Below are 22,238 nucleotides of genomic sequence, written 5' to 3'. Positions count from 1 at the left end.
GAGAAATTATCATAATTTGTATAATTTCTCTCCTAAAGTAAGAAAAGGAATAAATACAAAAATCACAAAAGGATAACTTAGAAGCCAAAATTGAGTGAATGAATACCTTCATTCCACAATCTTCTTGTTTATTAGATATGTCTTGTGGTGGAGATGATGCTAATTGGTACGATGAGGATTTGAACTGCCGATTTTCCCTTAACCCAATCAGACCTTATCTTGAGCTCATGTCACCAAGAAGTACTGCCCAACTTTGTACCGGTCAGAAAATTTAAAATGTTGATTGATTCGTTTCTACAGCACATCGATTTTCCAGCAACTACGCTCGTGCTAATCATTTCTGGTTTTCTTCACTCTCAATTAGAAAAAATATTATATTGCAAATAATAATTACAATATCAACAATAACAAACAGAATACTGTGAAGATGGTTTTCTGTGGTTTCCTATTTTCACACCAGGCCAATGCTGGAGATGTACCATAATTAACACCGTGGCTATTACCTTGTTCACCCTTCCGTCGCCGTAAACCTGTGATGTGTTAGTGCTACGTTATACCACTAGAAAAAATAAAAAGGAGAAGAGGAGAAGAAGAAGTTCTTTCAGTAAATGCAAATTTTTGCGATGCCAATGTGACAAACGTTCGTGAAGGAACCTTGTAATTAATTTTTCAGTTATTTTTCTTTCATAAGATGCCCCTAAACAGAAATCGAATAATAAATAATGCTATTCCTTTAACGCACTTTCCATTGCTATAGACGTTTAGGAGGCGATCAGATATCGGACGTTTGTTCACTAGGAGCTTTCAAACATGTCGGAAACCAATATCACGAAGTAGGCATATTGAAAAACCCTTAAGTGCTACTTATCTGAGTTGGAATCGAGCCCGCTATTTCGGGAACAAAAGGCCAGAGACTAACCGACTGAGCCACTGAGGTCCGCAACAGGAATCGAACTCGAAGTCAAGGACCTGGGGAGCTCTTTATCAGCACAACTGTAAATCCATTCTAACCAACTTCTCTCGCGTTTTCTCGTTGACACATGTTTTAAAACTCTATGTAATATGAGATTCAGGAAGTACCCAGTGTGAAAGACATAATTTTTATTAAAAGTAAATATGCAGGGAGCATAATTTCAAAGCGGATTCCGATGGAATTAATAATAATAATAATAACTTCCTCCATTATCAACGCAAGATTTGTAATGAGTACTTAGTGAGTTACGATATAAAGGTAGTAGGCCTACGTGCCGTATGCGCAGTACTTCACAAATAAACCCGGAATATTCAAATTTGGAGCTCTGATAAATACTAAGCAATTTCTGCAGAAAATGCAAATTAGTCTAATTTACCAGAAATCAGTTTCATGGTAGAAACAATTCAGGAAATTCAGTGTCTGTTCACTTCTGTTCAGAGAGCCCAGGTTTCGATTCCCTGTCCGTTGGTCGATTTCAACTCCGTAGAGTTAATTCCTCTAGCTCATAGGATGGGTGTTTGTATTCGTCTTAATAGATATTTACATACAGCATACCACACTACAAACAACCACAGAATAAACGCAAGAGTAAATACTTCCCTCCAAGGAGGATTGGCGTCAGGAAAGGCCACCAGTCCTAAAACTGGGCTAAACTTACCCAAAGTGTCTACCCCAGGTAATTGAGAAAACGCCAAGAAGAGAAGAAAAAGAAGCAGAAGAATAATAATAATTGACGGTTAACTTACCATATAGGCTACGACACAATCAAATATAATACCTCATTGCTTTGTGATTTTATTTGTAAATATTACTTAATCAAGCTTGTGAGACTAACTTCTGAAGAAAGCAGGTGGGTAATACAGATTGTACAAACTGAAAAAGAACAATTATGTTGTTATTCCTTTAACTATATATTTTACGTCGCACCGATAGGAACAGGATTTATGATGACAATGGAATAGGACAGGAATCAGGAATGGGGAAGAAGTGAACGGGGTTTTAAGTAAGATACAGTCCCAGCATTTGCCTGGTATGAAAATTCGTAAGCCACGAGAAACCACCTTTAGGGTTATGGAAAATGGGATTCGAATCCACCATCTCCCAATTAAAAGCTCTTGACTACGTGACCCAAACCGCATAGCCAACTAGTTTGGTAGCAATGAAGTTAGTGAAGACCATAATGATCGTACATTTTCAGCTCGCTTTCTACCAAACTCAGTTAATCCGGGTGTCTGTTAAGTGACATACAAATTCAAGAGAGTTCAATAAATAAAGTTCTTCTCTGCCAATATGCTCCACATTCAATAACGATAGATTTCTTTATTTTTAGATATTTTCCCGAATGCATACATATCTACGGTATGAATTGCATCAGAATGTTGTAGAAATAAGAATGGTATAAACGTGAATTTATATTCTTATTGGAATTAAACGCATTGTCATGAAGATAATGCTGGTGATGGTGGTTGCGATTTCTTTTCTAAGGGGTTAATTATCCCTTGAATTAACTGCTTTCAACGGTTCGTACGATGAGGCTGACGAAGTTTATGTTATTTTACAATACTTATTGAAAAGGTAATAAAATGAATAATGCAGAAAAATATACCCTTCGAAAACTTAAAGCTATTTCAACAGAAGCTTCAATGTTAAAGGTGATTTTATGGTGGGAGAAACAGTTAAAATTCCTCTCATCTACTAACGTAAGAAACATAAGGCGAAGAGGCATTTTGTATTTGAGTATCACTCTCTTTAAGTTACGTTAGATGCAACCAGATCTGCAGCCTGTGGCAACATGTAATTACAACGCAGTTTCTCCGCTTTTTGTCACGTTTCATACATTCATCTCACACCAACCCTCACCCACTCTACGAGTTTCCGACCCCAGCCTGGACAGACCTTACGACCACGATTTCATCCAATAAGTGACTAGTAAGAATAGCTTTGCCAAAACTTCGTAAGTGAAAGATTATCTTGTCGAACACACACTTTTGTATACTGAAAGAGCAACAGCCACGAGGAATAATGATGGAGATAAGAAATTTGGCAACAAGTTTGAGGTGACGAAACTTATCAATTAAATTCAACATGGGTGAAATATATAATTGGCGGGTAGGTGGGTGGGTAAAGTGTGTTGACTCCAGAGATTTTTTTTTACTAAGTTGATTTGAAAATTTGAAGAGTTCCTTAAAATTAGCACGAATCTTACCCTACCGCACTCTAGGAATATATTTTGGGGATGTATTTACGCACTCCTAGAGTATAATGTGTTTAAGGTTCATTTTTCTTTACACATTCGCATAGGAAAATGAACACAACGAAAATCGTTCTGATGGACTGCATATCAATATGTGGCTGGGAGGCGTGACTAGTGTTAAGGGAAATAATGGACAGGAAGAGCATTGGGAGTTACAAGGTTTTCTTAGTAAGCCAATGATATATACACCGTTACTTCCCTTTTGGCGCTTTTGCAGTGCTTGTTGCAGCGATTTTATAATTATATTAAAATATTTGAACGCCAGTCTTCATTTAAAATCTTTAAAAATGTTGAAAGTTATCAGGGTGCAGTGAGTAATTGGACCTAACGCACACACGTCTTCATGTACATGTGTGTTTATCGTTATAAATAGTATGTTTATTTTGTGTTTCATTATTAGGACACACTAAAACAATGAATACAATACCAAACATAAATATAAGTAAACACTTTAAACTTGTTTGATGGTGGTAAAAACCAATAACTAACTCTAAGTACTTAACATTACATTAGACTTGTAACTTAAAAATGGCTTCGGGACCTGCGAGAGGACACCCTGCAGCCACCATCGGAGCCCGTCCCCGACGCCTGCAGGAGTCCTACAACGTTCTCTCACGGGATTGCTTCCTGTGGAGACGCTCCAGGGCCTGACACCACAGCGCCAGCGACGACGACCCAGCGGCCGCACACGACGGACCAAGTGGCGCATTTGAATTTTGCTTGTTTTCTTGTGTTTTTCTTTTTAGCCACTGTTATCTCTTTCGTAAACGTCCAGTGAGTGCGGCACTCAGCACTGTCCGCTAGGAATAAGCTGAATCGTGTGCCGTGAGCTCGCCGTTCCTGTGAATCGATTCACTCGGACACTTCAATGAATCGAATCATGCATTCAGTAGCCAACACTACATGCGAGTCCTGTTCGTACTCTGTAAGCGGCGGCCCCGGCCGTCGCCGACAGAGGGAGTGCCGCGTCTCCTACGATGCAGACGTTCGGCATTGGGTACCTACCTCCCTCGCTCAGTGGAGGGGGCCCGTCGCGGCTTCGGCCCGGCGGGAAGGTTTTAAATGAACGCCACGCCCATGCTCGAAACACTTCTTAGCTCTGTGACGAGAAACCCATGAAAATGATTGCTTCTCCTCCACACCGTGGAGAGGACGATCGAAAAATGAAAGAAACAACCCTGAACGGTGAATCAGAAAACCAGCGGGCTACTGTACAAATCGAGTAGCCTATAAAAAATATGACGATTAAAAAAAATCCTCAGCTGATAGAAAAATTTTCAAAAATGACTGAGCGAGTTGTCGTGCGGTTAATATAGCGTGGCTATGCGCTTGCATTCGGGGAATAGTGGGTTCGAATCCCACCGTCGGCAGCCGTTAAGATGGTTTTCCGCAGTTTCCCCATTTTCACACCAGGAAATGCTGGGACTCTACCTTGATTCAGGCCATGGCTGCTACCTTCCTAATCCTAACATTTCCCACCCTGCGTCGCCGGAAACCTTCGATGTATTAGAGTAACTGGCATGTTTTCTAAGAAAGGAGTTCATAGTATGAAGACCAGATGGCAGCTGTGAGCACTGAATGCTGTTGCTGCTGTCTTACCAGCACATACTACACAGATGCAGTAGGAGCGGTGACCATTGAGCCGTGAATCGGATCAATGTATCGATTCAGTAACGTGAACGGAATCAAATGAATCGATTCAGTAAAATGAATCGAATGTCCCATCACTACTCGCATGAGCTCGCACCAGCGGGCTCGGCAGGAGTCTCGCTCCTCGAGGGAGCCTCGCCGGAGGAGAGGACCGCGCGGGGCCGTCCGACTCCTCCTTCTCGAAATGTTTCTTGATAAAACAATTTCACCTACGGAAACCTTGTTATGACTTTTACTTCCTCTAAGTAAGGAATTAACCACTGAAGGTTAAAATCCCCGACCCGGGCGGGAATCGACCCAGGACCCTCAGAACCGAAGGCCAGTACGCTGACCATTCAGCCAATGAGTCGGACATTCAGAGAGTGAAGCAGATTAACGACTGGCAGAAAACTCATAGAGAACTTGCCTTTCCTCGATGAATATGACAGAGCAAGAGCTAAGATAAATTACGGACTTCTATTGAAATCACGAAACCAAAAATTAACTTTTATTGTGTTAGCAAATTCGCATTCACATAACGGACGTAAAACTTAATAACTTGTTGGAAATATTGCGTGGAGCGAACCAGTTTAGATTCCGCAATGCCGAGGGGATGCTTTGCATGCATAGCATGGTCCATTTTGTTCCAAACCCAGCCTCAGTTAATCACTTGTATCTCTGTCTCTGCAATAGCATATTTCGGTCGCATGACCAGCAATTGTTACGCTATTCCATGGCGTGATTCTCACGTACGTTTCATATTAGCATCCTTGACTATGTTTCGGGAACTCGGGGAAGGTTACGCACAATTCACATGTGCAATGTAAAACTTCATTATCTCTCATAATTAATTATTCACTTTTGTAATATTTGCCCTGTAATTCAGAGATCATGTAATTAACATTCTCTCTAGACCTTCGGTGTGAATAGTCAGTAAATTTACGAGGGTTCTTAAGTTCGTGTGCGAATGGTGCATTTTAAAAAGTATGTCACTTATTCTGTCCTTACATCAGAAAGTTTATTTAGTTACCAAATTATCCGTGTTCTAGATTGCTCGTAGTAGCTTATAGCCCCGATGGCTTACTTTACTACGAGTTCTTTATTGGTGTGAGAGTTGGAAATGGTCCGCATTAAGTCACGAAATCACAGCTCAGATGATGCCAGAACATGTCTTCCGTGGTTCCTCCGTTTCCAGAGCAAAGGAATGCCAGAGTTTTACTTAACACATAAAGCACAAACTCTTGATTTCCAAACCTAGCACTGATCATTTACCAATACACACAGTTATACAGATATTACACGTACACTGGTTATTAGATTGAACTTACCCTTCCGAATTATTGTTTAACCACGATGCCGAAACCGCCTCTGTGGTGTAGTGGTTAGCGTGATTAGCTGCCACACCCGGAGGTCCGGGTTCGATTCCCGGCTCTGCCACGAAATTTGAAAAGTGGTACTAGGGCTGGAACGGGGTCCACTCAGCCTCGGGAGGTCAACTGAGTAGAGGTGGGTTCGATTCCCACCTCAGCCATCCTCTAAGTGGTTTTCCGTGGTTTTCCACTTCTCCTCCAGGTGAATGCCGGGATGGTACCTAACTTAAGGCCACGGCCGCTTCCTTCCCTCTTCCTTGCCTATCCCATCCGATCTTCCCATCCCTCCACAAGGCCCCTGTTCAGCATAGCAGGTGAGGCCGCCTGGGCGAGGTACTGGTCATTCTCCCCAGTTGTATCCCACGACCAAGAGTCTGAAGCTCCAGGACACTGCCCTTGAGGCGGTAGAGGTGGGATCCCTCGCTGAGTCCGAGGGAAAAACCGAGCCTGGAGGGTAAACAGATGATGATGATGATGATGATGATGACGATGCCAAAAGCACCTTATAATTTGATGCGGCAGGGACAGTAATAATAATAATAATAATAATAATAATAATAATAATAATAATAATAATAATAATAATAGTAATAATAATAATAATAATGATAATAGTAATAATTTTCTCTGAAATGTCAGATGGAAATACAGTAATGAATTCCAAATGCAACTATTTGTGTGTTTGTTTGTCTTTCTTCCTGTTGTTCCCTATGATATTTAGACGTACGTGGAAGATGAAATGACACGTTTTATTATTTAAAAACGTGCATTGTATGCATGCTGCTTTGTACAGGTACATTCAAATTAACGATCATTGTACTTGCAGAAAAATAAACTTAATATAACTCGGGTAATTATTATGCACGTAATAAAATATATACATAACACGGAATTCTACTTGTTAGGAAATCACATTATATGGGCACTAATGCATGTTGACTTGGCTATCTAATTTAAATAGAATCTGCTGATTCAAAGGAAAGTGTTCTTATCAGTGCTCAATACAATATAAATTTTTAGACCGGTAAATATATTATAGTAATATCCAGGAGATAGTTCGCAGTCATGGAACTCAAACACATTTTTTTCTATATAAGTGGTACAGTAGTACTACTTAATATGTAAAAATGACCCTGAAATTCCCTCCAAATAGTTTTATTTATACATATGGGTAGTTAATAACTGCTTTCATCACTGAGCCAAAAAGTCCTATTCAAACACCAGTGCCTCATCGAGCAATACTTTTAGCGGTATCTGCAGGCTCTAACAACGCTTTGAGTGAAATTACTCAGCACTATCCATTCTCCGGCTGTTTCAATACGGCCACAGCCATCAGTCATACTGAACCACCTGTGAAAACAATTTTTGTTGATTACAGGTGTGTTGCCACTGGTCTTATGACTACGGTGAAATAGGACAGGGCTAGGATTGTAAAGGAAGGGACCCAAGCCTTAATTAACGTGAAACAACAATCCTCTTTCTTGAGAGAAAATGGGAAAGAACAGACAACCACCTTCAGATGTGCTGACAGTGGGGTTTGAACCAACTATCTCCCGAATGCAAGCTCACACTACCGTGACCCGAAATGCGCGACCAATGCACTCATTACTTCTTGATTTAGTCTGTCCAATAACAAATATATAGATGTATTTACTAACACAAGATGGCAACAGGTGTGTGAGTATCCGTATAAGTGTATGTGATTCGATATATATACTTCATTTGCAAATATTAGATAAAAGGATGGATAACAACAATTAAACGTCACCAAAATACCTCCATACCTTAGACATGGATATACTTGAATGTAAACTGTGAGCAACATGTATTTATCTGACAACGTACAATAAAGTATTACTTGCACACTTTTTAGTGATGGATGGACACCCTGGTGCTGAATCGGTCGACCTCGGCAATCTTCGAGATTCGTAATGACAACCTTTGAAACACAAACTATGAATCGCTTGTACATCGCTGTGCGACATCTGGCGTGCACTTTACGTAGTAGTACTGTTGTTGTTTACACAGCAAAGCAAAACTATAGAATTCATGCTAGGAACAAGATTCGCATCGAGAATTGTCATATAATGTTCTATAATGTGTGTGTAACACAGTTGTTGGCTTAAAATAATAAAGATTTAGAAAATACACGTCGATCGATCATATTATCGATTCAATTCATATTTCATTTCCATTCAGTTGGCAGTATTACTGGATCCGGGAGAGCTCCCTCCTTACTCCTCACCCCCGTACACAAATCTAACACTAAAAAGTGTGCGAGTGATAATAGTACAGGGATACCTAGCTATGTGTTACCACTTTACTTCCACGTAAACCGAGTGAGTGACTGCGCGGTTTGAGGCACGTAGCTGTCAGCTTACAGTCGAGGTATAGTGGGTTCGAACCCTACTGTCGGCAGCTCGGAAGGTGGCTTTTCGTGGTTTCACATTTTCATACAAGGCAGGTGCTGGGGCTGTATCTTAATGAAAACTACGGTGGTTTCTTTCCCGCTCCTAACCCTTTCCCATTGTCGTCATAAGAACTATTTGTGTCGGTGTGACGTAAAGCAAAATGGAAACAAGAAACAAACATCTTCTATGTAAACTGTACGATTCAATAACCCTTTTCCCAATTCTTTTTTCCTAGAAACAACTTTCCAAAAGCAGCTTTCCCCACAACAACTTTTGCCCATAAACAATAATCTCAGTCAATATTCTCATTTCATTTTTTCGAATATATTATAATTTTCCTTGGTAGGAAAATTAATAATTAATTTGAAATAATGACACATTTTATCATGTAAAGTCCTTATTTTCAGAAATTATTACTGCAGTGCCGTTTATTTATAGTGAAAATATATACAGTAATGTTTCAGTAATGATAAATTCCATTTTTTCTTTATATCCCTTGCATTCCAGCACAATTGATTTTATCCGTCCTGAATTCGCATCCAATTCTTATCAAGATGGAAGCTTTATTGCCTGTCCGAGGTATAACTGGATTAAGGCTTCCTCAGTACCAGTTTATTCTTTTTGGAATACTCTTAAACTGGTGTACAGAGAGGGTTGATGCTTGCCAATTCTTTGAAATCTGTTAAGACATTTCTCGGAAATATACTTTGCACGGTCTACTGAGCATAGGCAGTTCGATTCCCACTCAGCCATCCTCGCAGCGATTTTCCGTGGTTTCCCAATTCTCCTCCTGGCAAATGCCGGTATTGTACCTAACTTAAGGCCACGGCCGCTTCCTTCACTCTTCCTTGTCCATCCCTTCCGATTTTCCCATCATAGATGGTGAAGCCACCTGGGCGAGGTGCTGCTCATCCTTCCCAGTTGAATTCACCGACCTAGAGTTTAACGCTCCAAGACACTGCCTTTGAGGTGGTAGAGGTGGGATTCCTCGCTGTGTCTGGAGGAAAAGCCAACTCTGGAGGGTAAACGGATTAAGAAAGGATGAAAGAGTGGAAGAAAGAAAGAAAGAAAGAAAGAAGGAAAGAAAGAAATATCGAAGTGATATAACGTTTAAACTTAAACACAAATATAGAAATAATATTTCCGTGGTTATATAAATTGCAACTCAATAATATTTCTATGATTATGGTTGCAGTGTTATGCATTTGTTGGGAAAGATGTCCAAAGGCAAAAACTGTGCGATTAATTGGCGTCAGGAAAGTGTATTTTGAGTGGGAAAGTTGCTCTGAAAAATTAAGCGTGGGGAAAATTTAACTGGTGAAACATATATAGAAATACTGGTTTTATAAAAGCTGATTAAGAAAACTATCCAGGAACGAAACTCTACAAGTATTTGTAGATGAAATTCGTCTTTTATAGTAATCGTTTGAATAATATTTCTGCTACGTATTTCTCGCATAATAAGAGTTTTTATTGCAAATGCTATTCCTTAGACTGCTTTATAATATATCCCTGGGTAGTGAGTAGTACACTGATACAAGCAGCGAGAATATCTTTTGAATTTAAAGTATGCAAAATGATATTCTTTTAGAAGTTCTTAGATTTTGTTTTATTTCATAATTTTACAGCGCTTTTGTTTATTAATTTTACAGCTAACATCTTTCTGAACAAAAAATGGCACGAATTATATGTATGAAATAACTTCAGAATCACATCTTGCATACTGTTAGGTCGTCAGCCCAGAGGCTGGTTGGATCCTCAAATAGCACCACCAAAGGTTATGCGATTGTATGGAAACCCCAAAAACTAATGGCAGCACCAAAATGAGGCGTACTAGGCAAGATGAGGAGTGAGGTAGTTTGCCATTGCTTTCCTCACTGGGTCAGAAAGTACTATTGCAGCACGACTGACCCTATGAGCAGCACCTTTCATAACACTCAGATGCACTAGTCGTGTTCTGAATGTCATTACTCAGCACTACCCATACCCCAGAAACTTCCACATTGTCACAGCCATGGATGTTGACTGGGACTTCGGTGGAAGCTACACTTTACTCTGGCCTGTGCCAAGAGATGGATGCAAAACTACTGCATCCATCAAGAAATGACAGCAGGCAGAATCTTGCATACCACTGCGGGAAATCGATAATGTGCCTAAAATTTTTCTCAAAATACATTATTTTGTGCATATGTTTAAGTGCTATAAGTTATATTGTGACTGCGACGTATTAGTGTACATATCGTTCATTCTCATTCCATTAGGCATACCTATCTGCTATTCTGATTACGGTAATTAATAAATTAGACATATGTATCATGAACCATGGAATGCGTATGAACTGTAAAACTTCGTTCATGTAGAACCTAGTGCATATGAAACTATTGCCTCCTAATTTTCCCGTAGGCAAAAGAAAGCCACGTTCATGAAATCACTGGTCTACTTTGCGGGACATTCTGCTGTCAATATAGCTGCCATCACGAAAGGCCCACCAAGTGGATTGTATAATGTAAATATTTACAGTAGCAAAACATGTCCAAATGCAATTTCCTGGCCGTAACTGCGGTTTCATTTTGTCACGCAATACCATGATCTGGTTTAGTAGAAATTTGCAAACCATCTTTATTCAATATACTGGAATTAACAATATGACGTAGAAATTACCTGCGTGTAACGCTTTACGAGGAAGAGTTCAATACTCACTACTAGCCATTTAACAACTATAGTTGAAACAAAATACTGTAAGTATTTTAAGGATTGGGAAATTACCAGGCGGGGTTTAAACACATGGCTTACCGATATAATTTTAACAATATGTGGATTAATGATCTGAAATTTGGTTAGGGTAGAGCAATATAAAATTCTCTTGCAGTAGGTGCACTTATCTAATTCAATATAAATGGAATTATTCCAGGATGTTACCCATTAGGTAACATGGTTTATGTATTGGGTCAATTACTGCGGAAGTTTTGATACAAACTATAGTAACACTACGGCATGTTGAGAGAGTCCACGCAGTGTGGTTTTATACTTGGTAATAATGACTTTCTTAAATGTTATCTTGAGTACTAATCTCGAAATTAACTTATATTACGTTTTTATGTTTACAAATGGAAACATATTTTCCTTCGATTCGTAAGTACGTTCTTCACCATAATCATTACGCATATTCTCTTGCCCATCGGTTTGATTATGTTTTAGCTTGACCTATAGAAATGATAGCATTTGGTACACGCGTTTCTTTCACATTAAAATGTTGAAAATTTTTCACAAAATACCTCTTAACAGGCAATACGTTTATTTCCCGCGAAATTCACAATCATTTTGCAGTTACACTCTGTATTATGTGCACGAATATTTTGTTACAGGTAGGTAGGTAAGGGTTATACTGCCCGAAGGCAGGTCCGAACCTCCGCAGAGGTGTTCCTGAGCCGGAGTTTACGTGCGGTAGGGTGGCCAGTTCCTTTCCGCTCCTCCATTCCCTTACCCCCCACCAACAGCGCGTGGCAACCCATCCAACTCCTGACCACGCCCAATGTTGCTTAACTTCGGAGATCTCACGGGATCCGGTGTTTCAAAACGGCTACGGCCGTTGGCTTGTCACAGGTATAGGAACCAGTTTACTGTCGATTAGTTTATATGTCTACCCCTTACTCCTGTCTCCTGATGCCATGTAGAGGAAAACTTCCTTCAGCTTATGCGATTTACTTCTGGTGTCGCTGGAGCCTTCCAGACCCATTTTGGTCTTGGCCGGAATTTTAAGACCGGATGCACTTCCAGACACCACGTGATATTTGAGATGAAAATCTCAGCCCTGAATCTATGGGGATTCGAACCTCAGCCTTCCGAATGGTAAGGCAACAGCTAAGCCACTGAACTAATGACTCTCACATTGTTAGTATCGATTAGTACAAAGACGTGAAATGTCAACTTTGTACATGAGTTACCTTCACACGACATCCTTGAACGATGACATAATTATAATTGTCACCTGAATGGTCTTCGAAGTAAACATTATTACAGACAGTTTGTGATAATGTTACCATTATAGAGGGATGGCTTTATAGGAGCAATTGTCTTCATAGGTTTACATGCCTAGTTCCCAGAAAAACACTAATTTTCTCCTTGTTAGCACAATCTTTATTGGGTTATTTCTCAGATTCTAGTCTACATCGACTCTTTTACCACAGTTCTTAGTCTGACTGTCAATATTAACACGCATTTCTGTCTATTAACTGTTTTTGAAGATCGAAAAACTTTTAGTTTCTTTTCCTTTTCGACGTACTAAACTGACGTAATTCCCAAAGATAGCCCTAGCTGTGTAATTATAATTTTTTCTCAAACTGGTATCAGCTATATGCCTCGCGCAATATTCATAAGACTCATAGAAGACTCAGTAATACAGTGAAGCCGGGAACTACTGCATGAACAAGCATATACTGATCGTTAACTATATAGATGATGTTTTATTATTCCGAACGATCACATATTACCTGATGAAGCAATAACTTCGATGAGGGCAACAACATTTAGAGTTGTTTTGCAGATATCCACAGAGAATACAGAAATTCTTCCGAAGCACAAAGCATCGATCCACCCACTTTGAATGGGACTAATTTTTACTTAAATCAAAGCATGTAAGCCGGTAGATTGGATGAAATGGTGTGACACACATACGAATGGAAGAGTACAAGTATTGGCTAAGTTACCTTTTATATTAAGGAACAGAATGCAACGAATTATTTCCCTGGGATTTCTGCTATTATCCCTATAATCATAGAGCTATTTCTTAGAAATAAGGTAAGAGGTCCACAAAACCAATTGTCATACCTCATGTACTCCCAAACGGTAAGATTAGTGAGATCCGAGCTGAATTTTCAAGCAATATACACGATTAGCTCATGACGTATTATAACCTCTAAAGGTTGCATTGAAAAGCCTTAACGGAGGTTTTTTCACCATTAAGTGCAGATATTTCACGGTAAGCTGGTCTTATTTGAGTAATTATTTGGTAATTATTAATAGAGAAATTAGATCTGAGTTTTCTGCTGAGAGAATAATTAAGAACTGACATAGTCTCCAGAAGTACACAAATAAAATGCAACATTTGTTATAGCTTATAGAAATTCAAAAGCACCTGTCAACAAATCTTGAAATATAGCCCCTAAAATAAAATATAACCGAATTATAAACAATATCACACGTCAATTTCTACCGCACTTGTTCTTAACTTTATTCTTCAAATATTTGATTGCCTTCATTATCATATGGTAAAGGCTGACATGCCTACTATTTGAAAACATGAAGTCTATCATGATACGATCTGATAATCGTATGTTCATACACCTGGTAATATCTGATGTCTCTTTTTACTAGTCATTTTTGAAAGCCATTGCCAGTTGACAACAATATTCAAATGATGATTTTTCTTCCACACCAAAAACGAACCTTAGTACATTTCATATTTTTCCAAGATGCCGTATTTCAAAATAGGTTTGTATATCTAAAGATTGTCTATTGCTTGTATGTCCGAATTGATAAGGATAATATGTTTAATAATTGTGCTATAGCATCACTGCTCAAAATCGGACAACAATGGCTTGCATGTACTTCAGCCTTTGAGTTTCAAAAGGTAGAATGTTGAGTTCTTTGGTTTGTGCAACGTAGCATAAAACATACCCTATCGTGCCATCATAATTGGGTACCAAAAGACTGGCATCTATTTGTCAGAACATTTCGACGATTAATGCCATTTTCTGTTTATTAAACGAAACGAACTGATTTTCTTTCATACTCCGAGTTGCTCCAAAATAACTTTGACGGCAATATATAGACGAAACTAAATACAAAGGGAATTGCTTGAAGATGTGTTGACTTCAGTACACATTCACCTTTGCTGTAATAAACATTAAGTGTTCCTTATCCAATAAAGAGCCATTTATAAAACCTTCTCTGTGACGATGATTGCGAGTTCATCCAATCTCCTTGAAAATTTGCCGTAAGCCCAATTATACAAATCCCGTTCCTGTAAATCTTGCTAAACTATCGGATTTATTAAGCCAAGCACTTCGTGACTCCACCTAATATGGAGTTTACTACTCCTTAGTTACTATGGTCCTGAAAGTCCATCGGATGATGGTGATATGTGAAATATAATATTTAAAAGGTTCTTGGTGGGAATAAGGAATTTTTACGTATATTATCGTATGAACATATCTGATAGTGGCAAGTAATTTGGTAAGAAGTACAGTATGTCAGATTATGACATGTGGTTTAGAAGATTATGTACATTAAGGAAAGTGAAAAAACGCATATTAGTGATATACATATTCAAGAACATTATAATTTAAAACATACCTCTATTCATAAAGTACTTACGTATAACCTTAAAATTTGCTCTCCTGAAACATTGAATAAATACGTATGTCAGCCTTTGCCATATAACCACAGGCACTGACATGCAATATTATTTTTACGGGATACATTTATTCGTCAGTGCAACAAAATGAGTATTCCCTTCGCATATGTATACTCTGTAGGCTTTGCAGAAATCTCATTGATAGCCGAGGCCATACATTGGTTTACAAGATCCTCTATTAATTTAGATTTAGGATTATGTGATGTTTTAATGTTTTTTAATATTTTGGTGCCGCTCACTCGCTTTGATTAAATCTATCAGTATTTTATAGCAAACAGTAGAACTGATGCACCTTTCTTTTCACTGTGTTATATAAACTTAATCTGAGTGGAAAATCCAATAATCTAACGGAAATAAGGCAGAATTGAATTTGTGTCTCATTTAAACAGAGCTGATGTTGCCACGGGTGTACTAGATTTTCCTGAATTGTAAGTTGAAATAATTCTAAAATCTGTAGTACATGTCATTGGAAACGATTCTGGACGCATCGGACGCTGTATTGCCTTGATTTTCTATCATACATTGCAGCGTTTCAGACAAACATGCTAAACAATGGTGCACTTCAAACGACGCGAAGTGGGATTCGTTCGAAAATTTATATTACAGTATAATGCTGCCATTAACGAACAAAACGTTCGCGATAAAATATATTCCTTCCAGAGATTAAGAATGTAGTGTGCTACCGTTAGTTTAACTTCCAAACACAAATATTGTTAAATATCGAAAAATAATTATATGTCACATTTTTATGTGGTAGTTCAACGACATCTGTTAAAAACTTCAAACTGGTTGAAATCTCCTAAAGCGCCTCTACTCACATAATGTACAGACGTGCACATTAATGGTGTCCCGACATAAACAATCAACACTGTCCCACTCCAGTACTGAAAAGAAGGGGAGAGAGTGAAGGGGTAGTGCTGAAGGCCAATCCAGTACAAAACATGGGGGAAGGGAGTGAAGGGGTAGTGTCGAAGGCACAATGACTCACCTTCTCGCTTAACGCATTGCTGCATGGACTGCATGCAGACAGCCCGCTGCAAGACTTCGTTGTGATCGAAATGGGCACAGTGGCGTCCGGCCGCCCCGGGTTCGATTCCCGGCCGGGTCAGGGGGTTTTAATTGTAAATGATTACATACCTGGCCTGGGGACTGCGTGTTTGTGTCGTCCTTAACGTTTCTCACATTCAACACTCAATACTTCCGCAATTCCAATTACATGCAGGTTCATATATTGTGCAAGTAGGGGCAAAAGAACTCTATAGGTCGACGCCCCGAACAAATAGCATTTTAACATTAAAAAATTAAAAAGTAGCCTACTCTGTTAATTACAGTATTAAGAGATAAAGGAGGTTTTTAACCGAAAAGTATTTTATACTAGTTAGGAATATTTTGTAGCTACGTTATATCGGGTCTACCAATCCTCCTTCACCTCGTTCTTGCCATATTTCTATCCATCTCCAAACTGTCTTAAGACTGCATGGTATTGCTTGTGCTATTGATTAGGGGACCATGTGAGCCCCCCACAAGCCAATAATACGGCCTCGATTCACCTGTGATAGGATAGGAGCCATCTTATTACAATGTTACAGTATAACGCCGGAATAAACACACTGTGTATTCAGCACTACCTGTTCACTCCCTTCCCCTCCTTTCCAGTACTGGAGTGGCCTTCAACACTATCCCTTTACTCTCTCCCCTCCTGTTCAGTACTGGAGTGGGGCAGTGTTGATTGTTTATGTCGGGACACCATTAATGTGCGTGCGTGTACCTTTACATATTTCACTGGGAACACGAACTTTGGTGTCTAAGATATTAGTCCCTTACTGGGATGTTCTTGGGTCGTAGTTTCTGAAAATGGAATTAGTTTCTTCATATCAGTCCCTCTTCTCACGTTATGATATATTAGGTGGTTAAGTTAAGCCTACAACGTAGACAAAGGAACAACAATACTTAGATAAGAACTATGTTTGGGGTGAAGTTTATTAATTTTAAGTTGGTGTTTATCCATTTCTTGTTCGCTAGTGAGATCGTTCAATTCAGTCTGACTTAAAACTTTCGAAGTAGAAATCACTGTCACGTTGCTCATCAGAATCTACTGTCTCACTCTTCGATTCATCTGTCGCTTCACAAAGCTCAGGAAGGCTAGAGTAAGTTGGAGAAGGTATCTCTTCTGAATGTGCAATGCAGCATCTCGCAGAGGCTAACTCGGGATACTACCACTGAGTCCGGTTTTTCCCGTGGATTCCCTTTATATTTCATCATCATCATCATCATCTGTTTACCCTCCAGGTTCGGTTTTTCCCTCGTACTCAGAGAGGGATACCACCTCTACCGCCTCAAGGGCAGTGTCCTGGAGCTTCAGACTATTGGTCGGGGGATACAACTGGGGAGAATGACCAGTACCTCGCGCAGGCGGCCTCACCTGCTATGCTGAAAAGGGGCCTTGCGGGGGATGGGGAAGATGGGAAGGGATAGACAAGGAAGGGGGAAGGAAGCGGCCGTGGCCTTAAGTTAGGTACCATCCCGGCATTTGCCTTGAGGAGAAGTGGGAAACCATGGAAAACCACTTCCAGGATGGCTGAGGTGGGAATCGAACCCACCTCTACTCAGTTGACCTCCCGAGGCTGAGTGGACCCCGTTCCAGCTCTCGTACCACTTTTCAAATTTCGTGGCAGAGCCGGGAATCGAACCTGGACCTCCGGGGGTGGCAGCTAATCACGCTAACCACTACACCACAGAGGCGGACCCCTTTATATTTACTAAACAAAAATGGCAGCAACCAATGTGGTAGATCTGTACACAGCATACCATAAAAATACGACATGTCATGCTCTTCCTTTGTCCATTTGTCCACTTTCGAAGATAATCTCTACACACTTTGCACATGAAATATGGTGCCCATTGCTTATATTGGTCCCCCAGTTTCAGTTTGAAGTAAAAAAAAATAGGCTTTCTTCGCTAAGTCCGTTATAACTTACCTCCAACGAGAGAATGTGTACTCCCTACAAATGTAACAAAATGCATTAGGGTTTTTAATTATTTTTCTTCGTGATGAAAAAAACGAAAACCTACAACCTGTTTTCCAGTCATTGACCGGGTCAGGGATGTAATGAATGAATGAAGCAGATATAGGCTGTTAAGTACGACGGGGTCGCCACTCCCAAAGTGATTTATTAATGACCGACAGATGCTATGAAATGAGAATGGAGAGTGTTGCTGGAATGAAAGATGACAGGGAAAGCCGGAGTACCCGGAGAAAAACCTGTCCCGCCTCCGCTTTGTCCAGAACAAATCTCACATGGAGTAACCGGGATTTGAACCACGGTATCCAGCGGTGAGAGGCCAACGCGCTGCCGTCTGAGCCACGGAGGCTCCTTTCCTTCTTCGTGATGAATCCATTTATATATCTACAAAGAAATAAAAATATTCTAGATATTTAATTTACGCATGCAGATGTACAATGTGCAGAAACAATAAATGTACGTTGGTGGGAAATAAATTAATACATTATCACAAAATTAACAATATCTACAACACTAGAACCGATAAAACAAAACGGACAGCGGTTTTGGAATTAGCAGCTCAAATATACCTAGAATCAGTTCCAAAATTCCAGACACCACCCCAAAAAATTTTGTTTGTTCCCCAGTGTTTTTGGAAGTTTATTGCTTAATGATATTATTTTGGATAACGTGCCTAAAAATAAGAGTTTGGGTTGAAGATGCCGTATCTCTGATGCATGTCTGAAGTTTTTAATAACGTGAGTGGGTTTTAATTTCAGGTCATAAGTGATGAGGAATATATGGGGTTTTCGTACGTACCATGGGATACATTAGACTAAACCTCATGGCTCTGAAGGAGTGATACCGAGAAATAAATATTCCCAATCTTCTGTTCCCTCAAATGGAGGCTGCCGGTTTGTGTTTGATATTGTTAGTAGGACGTTATGTTTTGAATTGCCATAATCTTTCCGTTATAATAATAATAGTAATATTTTGGGTCACGTCGTTCTTCTACGAAAATGTCTCAGCATTCATTCAAAAAAGTCGATAAATTCCTTTGTTTTAGAATTACATCCACATACCTTCTTACTCTGCAATGCGATTTCATGCTCTACGAACGTTAAAAAAATATTATGTTGAACAGCCTTGGTGTGTTTGTTTTTACATTTCCTAGGGGATGTATTTTCCTAACCAATTGGACGTGTTACTTCCTAATTACTGTACCCCTGCTTATTGTGTTAGGAAATTACTATGGACGAGTTTAAGTTGTAATATTATATTCCCTAACACTTTCTTCGGAATGAATAACATTCTTGATGTTTTCATGATAGGGTTGACGATGCTATGGATTATTTCATGTTTGAATGAGAAGTAATAGACATGAAAGAAGCACCTTCAAATAAAACTGGAATGAGCGGGAATCGAACCCGCTAACTTGGACTCAGAGGCGTGGCGCTTCTACCATCTGAGCCACTCAGTTCGTAAAATGCTTCAGTACGAGTGCCATTAAAGAAATTGGTACATATTTGTCCTGGAAATTTCCTTCAGCAATATCGGATCAATTTTGTTATTTAAAATAGTCACATTTTACTTTTCTACTATTGATCCTACTATAAAATGCGTTGGACGTAGTACTTTATGGACATTTATCAAGAGGCTATACCATAAGCGTTGCACGTAGCTCGCTTGCGATAAAAATGAAATTGCTATAAAAACACGTATTAAATTTTTTACTATATCCTGGAATATGTGATGTGAGTACCCAAACCATTTGCCATTAACAATTTAAAATTCAACTTCCATTAAAATATATCGTCACATTCGCTCAGTTTTACAAAGCATTACTCTAGCCTTTCACAACATACGCGAATTTCATAGCGGATTTTATAAACGATTTACAAGCTCTGCTCAACTGGCATTTGTTTTCACTGCACGGGGCTAAAACAACACAAATAAAAGTAATATAAAACGGAGTTGGGTGATATTTACTGGTTTAGACTGCGTTAACTCCAAGCTGATCACAATGTGGCGGAGTAGGCTGGCATTCTCTCACGAGACACCGTGTAGTAGTAAGCTCTGTAGAGACAAGCGCGTCACAGCGAACAAACAAACGAAATATAGAACTAAAAACATTGAGTTTGTCAAGGCCTTAGTATAGCACATATACTCTAATGGCAGCAAGACCTCTCAGGTCGCACTCACTTAGTTATATATAGTCGTTGAAGAAAAAATCCTTATACGCCACAATGCTTTTTTTTAATCCATTATTTCCGTTAAAATGGTCACGCCTCCCAGTTACACATGGATATGAACTCCATCAGAACAATGTTCGTTTTGTTAATTTTCCTATGCAAGTGTGTAAATGAAAACGAACTTCACTGTACCGTACTGCAGGAATGTGTGTTTGCGTGGCGTATTTACACACTCCTACAGTATCATGTGTAACGGTTCAAATCCCGTTACAAGATAAAATGAATGTTATTATTATTATTATTATTATTATTATTATTATTATTATTATTATTATTATTATTATTATTATGTCCGTATTATTATTATTTTATCTATGAGATTACTATTATTTTGTTATAATTATTATTTATAATTGAGTGTATGCATATATACGTATATGTAGATTAACATTAAATACCTGTTACAGTGAAAGTTTCGATGTATCAGATGTTGGATGTGACGTTGTTATATTGTGCTATACTGGCGATTCTGCCAAGTCATCGCCACTTCATGGCTACGTCATCGTGAGCTTTTAGCATTTCGCTCAGAGAGTCGGCCGCCCCAGGGCATTTCATTATTACATGCAACGGTTTGAGGCGTTGTAGGAGTATGTCATTGTTATTTCTGGAGATTACGTAGCTGTGTCAACCAACGTCTATAAAAGGTGGATGCATATTGTAGCGTCAGTCATTAGTTAAACGGAAGCTGAACAGTGAAGAAGTCTACTAGATGAAGAGGCCTCAGTCGGTCAGTCAACGAGTGTGAACGAGAGATGGAGAAGACTCAGTGAGCCATTAATCATTGGACATTGAGAGAGTGAGGCCAAAGGTTGGTCGGTCACTTAGTTGAAGACACGGACGCAAGGGCTTACCATGGAGTCAGAGAGGGATACCACCTACTATGAGGTAATACCATATTGACTTACAAAGAAGTCAGATGATATGGAGAAGAAGCAGTCACAAGGATGTATCACCAAGTTAGGCGTGACACATCTACAGTAAACACCAGATCAAAGGAATACGTCGTAATTACACTCAAAGTGTTGAAGGTACAGTCAAGTGAATCAGTGAGGGAAATATTTCGTATAAATTGTTAAATGTCCGGTCAAGAAGAATCCAAATTCATGCCTAGTTTCTTTCAGTTGCAATGTCGTAATTTCATATTCTCATCTGCTTTATCGCAACAAGACTCACTATTTTTTTATATATTATTTAAAGAATATATATTGTTCTATCAAATGAATTCATAGTTTTATTTCATTGACAGTAAAATATCTTAACCTCAAAATTAATGGGGAAACCGAACGCCAATCTCCTTTTCCCAGAACTTATATGGTATGTTGTCAAAAGTAAGCTTATTACCCCACACCCTAGAGATAGTCAAGAGTCTCATTCTATTATTGCTGCACTGAGTGGCAGCTGGCGCCCTTCAAATAACGTATGTGTAAGTAAGCAGGTAACAAGTAAGTGTGAGTACAAGGTCCGACGAGTGTGTATTTTATTTAATGAATATTAATTTTCAGATTTTCCATTTTAAATGCATATATTTCATATTTTTAAAGTTAAATGCAGTTTTATGATATTTGTAAAATTAGTCAGCGACTTAAGAAAACTATCACAAAATTGGCTCCGCAACGTGGTGCACGAAGAAATTCAGTACTTGTTCTGAATGACAGCATACCATAGGTTCATTTTGGGAGGAGTATGCACAATTTAAGCCAACGGAATTATTACCGGTAAATGTCAGGAGTGTAAGTTTATGATATATATTTGTATTTTGGGGATATGTCAAGGAATTTGAAGAGGTGGATTAATTTAAGATCGCGTACTATCACTAGTGAACCAAAGATGGACAAGGAAGACAATAACAAGTCATGTGACGACGAGGTCATTGCTTCTGCGGACAACCAAGGTGAGATTGAAAGTAGGGAGCAGGTGAATACGATGGAAGCT

The 22,238-nt window shown here is 39.1% G+C and overlaps 1 protein-coding gene across 1 annotated transcript in view; it reads right to left on the bottom strand.

The window, feature by feature from the left end:
- The window catches only part of LOC136863499 (discoidin domain-containing receptor 2), a 770,412-nt gene that overhangs the window by 299,698 nt on the left and 448,476 nt on the right, over positions 1-22,238 (bottom strand). The window lies entirely within an intron of this gene.

The sequence above is a fragment of the Anabrus simplex genome, chromosome 2 (genome assembly GCF_040414725.1).
Source record: "Anabrus simplex isolate iqAnaSimp1 chromosome 2, ASM4041472v1, whole genome shotgun sequence".
NCBI classification, from domain to species: domain Eukaryota; kingdom Metazoa; phylum Arthropoda; class Insecta; order Orthoptera; family Tettigoniidae; genus Anabrus; species Anabrus simplex.
Note: the sequence above shows the minus strand (reverse complement) of the source record. Positions and strands in the feature narration are given on the sequence as shown.